Genomic DNA, 6,000 nt, shown 5'->3' on the forward strand with positions numbered 1-6,000 from the left:
AATCATGTTCACATTTCTTAGGTGGTAACGAATGCGGCTCTGATGCTCACATTACGTTACGTTTTCATATATTTATATTTTAAAGACTTACTTGTCTACGAGAAAGGTCGCCAACTCTGCATCAACAGAGGCACATCCTCAACTCATAAAGCACCTTTTAGGCACAGGGGTGACAACACAGCACTGTACAGAGACAAAAAAACAGGACAAGAATTAAAAACAAGAATAAAAGTAAACAACATACATATCACAATAAAAACACCAAAAACAAACTAACAGCCAGAGGTAAAAACCAGATCTAATTCAAATGTCTTTTGCCATACCTTCAAACGCTCAGCACGCTCTGTGGTAGACATCTATGCAGTAGTCTAACGCTACTGGTTAATGCTGACCGGAGCTCAGTTCATATATCAGGGAGCTCTACGGGATGGGGGGCAGGCTTAAAAACCCCACATATTTCCTGCGTTCAATGGACAATCATTTTTATGGATTTCTGAAAAATCATACATAGTTCCTGAAAGGGGAAAACTCCAGACAGCAGCATTAAGTTTCAAGTCGTGGTGGAGTGGGTGGAGAAAACCAGTCATGGTAGGACTTTATTTGCCCATTGTCAAGGCTCCTGGGCCATTGTGAGCCCCACTAATGTTTTATATGCTTTATCGAGGCTCAAAAAACTGTTTCCAATTATAAGAAAACAAACTAAATTCTAGGACAGCTTTATAACATTAACGTGGTGATTGATTTTACACGTTAGCATTTTATCAACAGTAGGAAAAGTAAAATATTTTATTTTTCATAAAGGTAAAGATTAAAACTTGTTAATCCATTTGGTTTTGTTGACATGCTGTCAGCTGCACAGATAAGTTGCATTCATAACCGCGTTGCTTTTTGCTCACGGAGCTACCTGCACTTCATCATCTGCAGACAAGGTTAAAGAGCTCAGTAAAGCTCAACTCAGCTGTTTTTCTTGACAAACTGAGAATAATGTGTGAAGGATTTTAGAGGGAACAAGAGTGTTTTGTCTCTGTGTTACAGCTGTGGCTGTCAGCTTCACATTTACACTCATTTCACACCTGATTATTAAATAAAAGCTTAATGCATGTCCCCAAACTAAAATAATCCAGAATAACTATGCTGAGTATGTTTTGGGGCTCCTGGTTTTGTTTCTAACTGTGCTTTGCTTTGTGGCTGGGGCCGTGAGTTTTTAAAGGGTTGTCGGGGTATAAATACTAAATTAATCATGCTTTGGCTCAACATGCTAGGAACTGAAATTTGCTTATGGAGGCCCATGATCACATCAAATATTAATAGCATCACAGAGAGCTGGCATTGTGGTGATGGGGGCAAGGCGTGTGAAAGCAGAAAGCAGACAATTTGGGAAACACCTCCCTCAGATCTTAAACTGATAATAAAATAAAAGTTGTGTCTATTATCCAACCATTAGGGTGAGTTTTGTACATGTGAAAACTGGTTAAGAAGGATTAATTGTCACAAAGCTGTTTTTTTATTGTTGTGCAGAGATAATATTTAAATGAATCTGCATAAATTGAATGTTTTGCATCTTTGGTTGCATATCTGTTTGACCGACTTCTTGAGGCCCCGGGGGCTTCAAAAAGAAACTGACAAACAACAAATCTTCTAGAAAACACAAGACTTAGTAAACATGCATCTCTTTTTTTTCTCCCATAACAGTTTGAGTTCATCGGCAAGCCCAAATACAACAGATGAAGGAAAAAAAGCTCAGCTCATTGTGGCGTCTCACCTTTAAAGCTCCACACCATTTGTCTACATGACACAAATCAGAAAGCAGGAATTTATATAATTGATGATACAGAAGATGTAAACTTGTTATTGCAAATTTGTGGAGCTCAAGCAGAGCTGATGCACGAAGGGTGGCCAGGCTCTGGCATCCCTGCATACTGGTCAGATTTCCACTTTGCACGTGAAGCACAGTTTCAAATTTTTACTTATTCTTGCACCTGCTCATCAAAACTGGAAATTATATATACTTATTAATAAATGTGAGTGCTAAATCTGTCTTAAAACTGAATAAATTATCTGGTTCTTGCCTGAGCTGTACGTAAAATTGCAGCAGCTTGTTCAACCAAAATGTACCACAGCCTGAGATTTGGTGGCACTGCAGTTGGTAAATGAGACAACGGGATGGGGCATTTAACTCCCACCCCATACTGACAAAGAGGAAGAGGTGAGTGTGTTTTTGTTGCAGCTTGTGGGGGCAATGGGTTGAGAGGATGCACAACAGATATTTTACAAGAGCAAATCTGATTTCTCACAATTATCTCTGCAAGCCTGAAAGGCACAAAACAGTAAGCTGGTGGCCACTGATTGGGTTATTCGTCCATTTTTATTTGAGGCTGATGGATTTTGGAGGGCCCCACCCATTTTCCTTATTTAACCAAATGCCAAAATTCAGATTCAGTTTTAATGTACTGGTTCATGGGCTGACACAGAGATCATAGTTGTGGCTTTCAATAGCAAAAAAATAAATAAATAAAAGACCAGAAAAGTACAAAAAACATTTTGATATCTTTACTTGAGTATTCAAGTGCACATTTTTGTCATCTGGAGGACCCACCACCCGCAGGAGGAACATGAAGGGTCCGGTGCAATGTGGATCGGGTGGCAGACCAAGGCGGGAGCCTTGGCGGTCCGATCCCCGGACAAGAAAACTAGTTTTTGGGACATGAAATGTCACCTCGCTGGCGGGGAAGGAGCAGGAGCTTGTGGCAGAGGTTGAGTGGTACCGGCTAGATATAGTCGGACTCACCTCGACACATTGCACTGGTTCTGGAACCCAAGTCCTTGGGAGGGGTTGGACACTCTCCTTTGCTGGAGTTGCTCCGGGTGAGAGGCGGAGGGCTGGGGTTGGCTTTTTGTTAGCCCCAAGACTCTCTGCCTGTGTGTTGGGGTTTACCCCGGGGGACGAGAGGGTAGCTTCCCTGCGCCTTCGGGTCGGGGAACTGGTCATGACTGTTGTTTGTGCTTATGGGCCAAATATCAGTTCAGAGTACCCACCCTTTTTGGAGTCCCTGGGACGAGTGCTAGATAGTGCTCCATCAGGGGACTCCATTGTCCTGCTGGGGGACTTCAATAATCACGTGGGCAATGACAGCTTGACCTGGAGGGGTGTGATTGAAAGGAACGGCCCGCCTGATCTGAACTCAAGTGGTGTTTTGTTATTGGACTTCTGTGCAAGCCGCAGTTTGGCCATAACGAACAACATGTTCGAACATAAGGATGCCCATCGGTACACTTGCTACCAGGGCAGCCTAGGTTGCAGGTCGATGATAGACTTTGTAGTCGTATCATCTGACCTGCGGCCGTATGTTTTGGACACCCGAGTGAAGAGAGGAGCAGAGCTGTCAACTGATCACCACCTGGTGGTGAGTTGGATCAGATGGTGGGGGAAGATGCCGCGTAGACCTGGCAGACCTAAACGCATAGTGGGGGTCTGCTGGGAACGCCTGGCAGAAGAACCTGTTAAGACGGTCTTCAATTCCCGCCTCCGGCAGAGCCTTGATCGCGTCCCGAAAGCAGTGGGGGACATTGACTCCGAGTGGGCCTTGTTCCACTCTGCGATTGTTGAGGCGGCTGTTGCTAGCTGTGGTCGCAAGGTGGCCGGTGCCAGTCGTGGTGGCAACCCCCGTACACGCTGGTGGACACCAGAGGTTCGGGGAGCCGCAGGCTGAAGAAGGAGGACTACAGGGCGTGGCTGGTCTGTGGGTCTCCGGAGGCAGCAGACAGGTACCGGATAGCCAAGCGGGGGGCAGCAGTGGCAGTTGCCGGGGCAAAATCTCAGGCGTGGGAGGAGTTTGGTGAGGCCATGGAGAAAGACTATCGATCGGCTCCAAAGAGGTTCTGGCAAACTGTCCGGCACCTGAGGAGAGGAAGCCAGCAACTCGCTCACATTGTTTACAGTGGGGATGGGGAGCTGCTGACGTCAACTGGGGCTATAGTAGGACGGTGGAAGGAATAATTTGAGGAGCTCCTCAATCCCACCTATGCACATTCCGAGGAGGAACCAGAGCCAGGAGACCTGGGGATGGACTGTCCAATCTCGGGGGCAGAAGTTGCTGAGGTAGTCAAACAACTACACAGCGGCAGAGCCCCAGGGGTGGATGAGATTCGTCCTGGGTATCTCAAGGCTATGGATGTTGTAGGGCTGTCATGGTTGACAGGTCTCTGCAACATTGCGTGGTCATCGGGGGCATTTCCTGTGGAGTGGCAGACCGGGGTGGTGGTCCCCATCTTTAAGAAGGGTGACCTGAGGGTGTGTTCCAACTATAGGGGGATCACACTCCTCAGCCTCCCTGGAAAGGTCTACTCCAAGGTACTGGAGAGGAGGGTCCGATCGATAGTTGAATCTCAGATTGAGGAGGAGCAATGTGGTTTTGGTCCTGGCCGTGGAACTGTGGCCCAGCTCTATACCCTTGCAAGGGTGATGGAGGGGGCATGGGAGTTTGCCCAACCAATCCACATGTGTTTTGTGGATTTAGAGAAGGTTTATGACCGTGTCCCCAGGGGCACCCTGTGGGGGACGCTCCAGGAGTATGGGGTGGGTGGCTTTCTGTTAAGGGTCATTCAGTCCCTTTACCAGAGGAGCGTGAGTTTGGTCCGCATAGCCGGTAGTACGTCGGAGCTGTTCCCAGTGAGGGTTGGACTCCGCCAGGGCTGCCCTTTTGTCACCGGTTCTGTTCATTACCTTTATGGACAGAATTTCTAGGTGCAGCCGTGGTGTGGAGTGTGTCGAGTTTGGTGGCAGGAGAATCTCGTCTCTGCTTTTTGCAGATGATGTGGTCCTCCTAGCTTCATCCAGCTCTGACCTTCAGCTCTTGCTGGGTAGGTTCGCGGCCGAGTGTGAAGCGGCTGGGATGAGGATCAGCACCTCCAAACCTGAGACCATGATTCTCAACTGGAAAAGGGTGGCTTGCCAACTCCGGGTCAGGAGAGAGGTCCTACCTCAAGTGGAGGAGTTTAAGTATCTCGGGGTCTTGTTCACGAGTGAAGGTAGGAGGGATCGGGAGATCGACAGGCGGATTGGTTCGGCGTCTGCAGTGATGCGGACGCTGAGCCGATCTGTCGTGGTGAAGAGGGAGCTGAGCCAGAAAGCCAGGCTCTCGATTTACCGGTTGATCTATGTCCCAATCCTCACCTATGGTCATGTAGCCTTGTGAACTAGACCAAATTCTTGCTTTGCAAAGAATGGTCTAGGCATGCTCCATTGGAACCTCAGCAGCTCCTACCAGGACTCTGGCTAGCCAATCACAGCTCTCTAGAGGGGTTTCAAACACACAAAGAGCTGTGATTGGTCCATAATGGTGGGCCAGTCATAGTGCTCTATCTGCTTAGTGAACAAATCACAGAGCTTTATCCGCTTTGTGGGCCAATCAGGGCACTCTATATGCCTGGTGGGTGGGATGACGCAGCAGAGTGAAACAAGAGTATGTCACATTCATTGTCCAGTGGAATGCGGAGATCATTTGAAAGACAACGCTAGAACCCGCCCCACAACCAAGAGCCGTCAATGGAGCATGGCCAGACTAAATAATACATTTATTTAGTCTGGCTTGCCAGGCTAATGGTCATGAGCTTTAGGTAATGACCGAAAGAACGAGATCGCGGATACAAGCAGCCGAAATGAGTTTCCTCCGTAGGGTGGCCGGACTCAACCTTAGAGATAGGGTGAGGAGCTCTGACATTCGGGAGGGACTCGGAGTAGAACCGCTGCTCCTCCGGATCGAAAGGAGCCAGTTGAGGTGGTTTGGGCATCTGGTCAGGATGCCTCCTGGAAGCCTCCCTGGGGAAGTGTTTCGGGCATGTCCTGCCGGCAGGAGGCCCCCGGGTTGACCCAGGACACGTTGGAGAGGTTACATCTCCAATCTGGTCCGGGAACGTCTTGGGGTCCTCCTGGAGGAACTGGTGGAGGTTGCCGGGGAGGGGACGGTCTCGAGCTCCCTAGTTGGGATGCTGCCCCCGCGA

The sequence above is a fragment of the Nothobranchius furzeri genome, chromosome 9 (assembly GCF_043380555.1).
Source record: "Nothobranchius furzeri strain GRZ-AD chromosome 9, NfurGRZ-RIMD1, whole genome shotgun sequence".
NCBI lineage: Eukaryota > Metazoa > Chordata > Actinopteri > Cyprinodontiformes > Nothobranchiidae > Nothobranchius > Nothobranchius furzeri.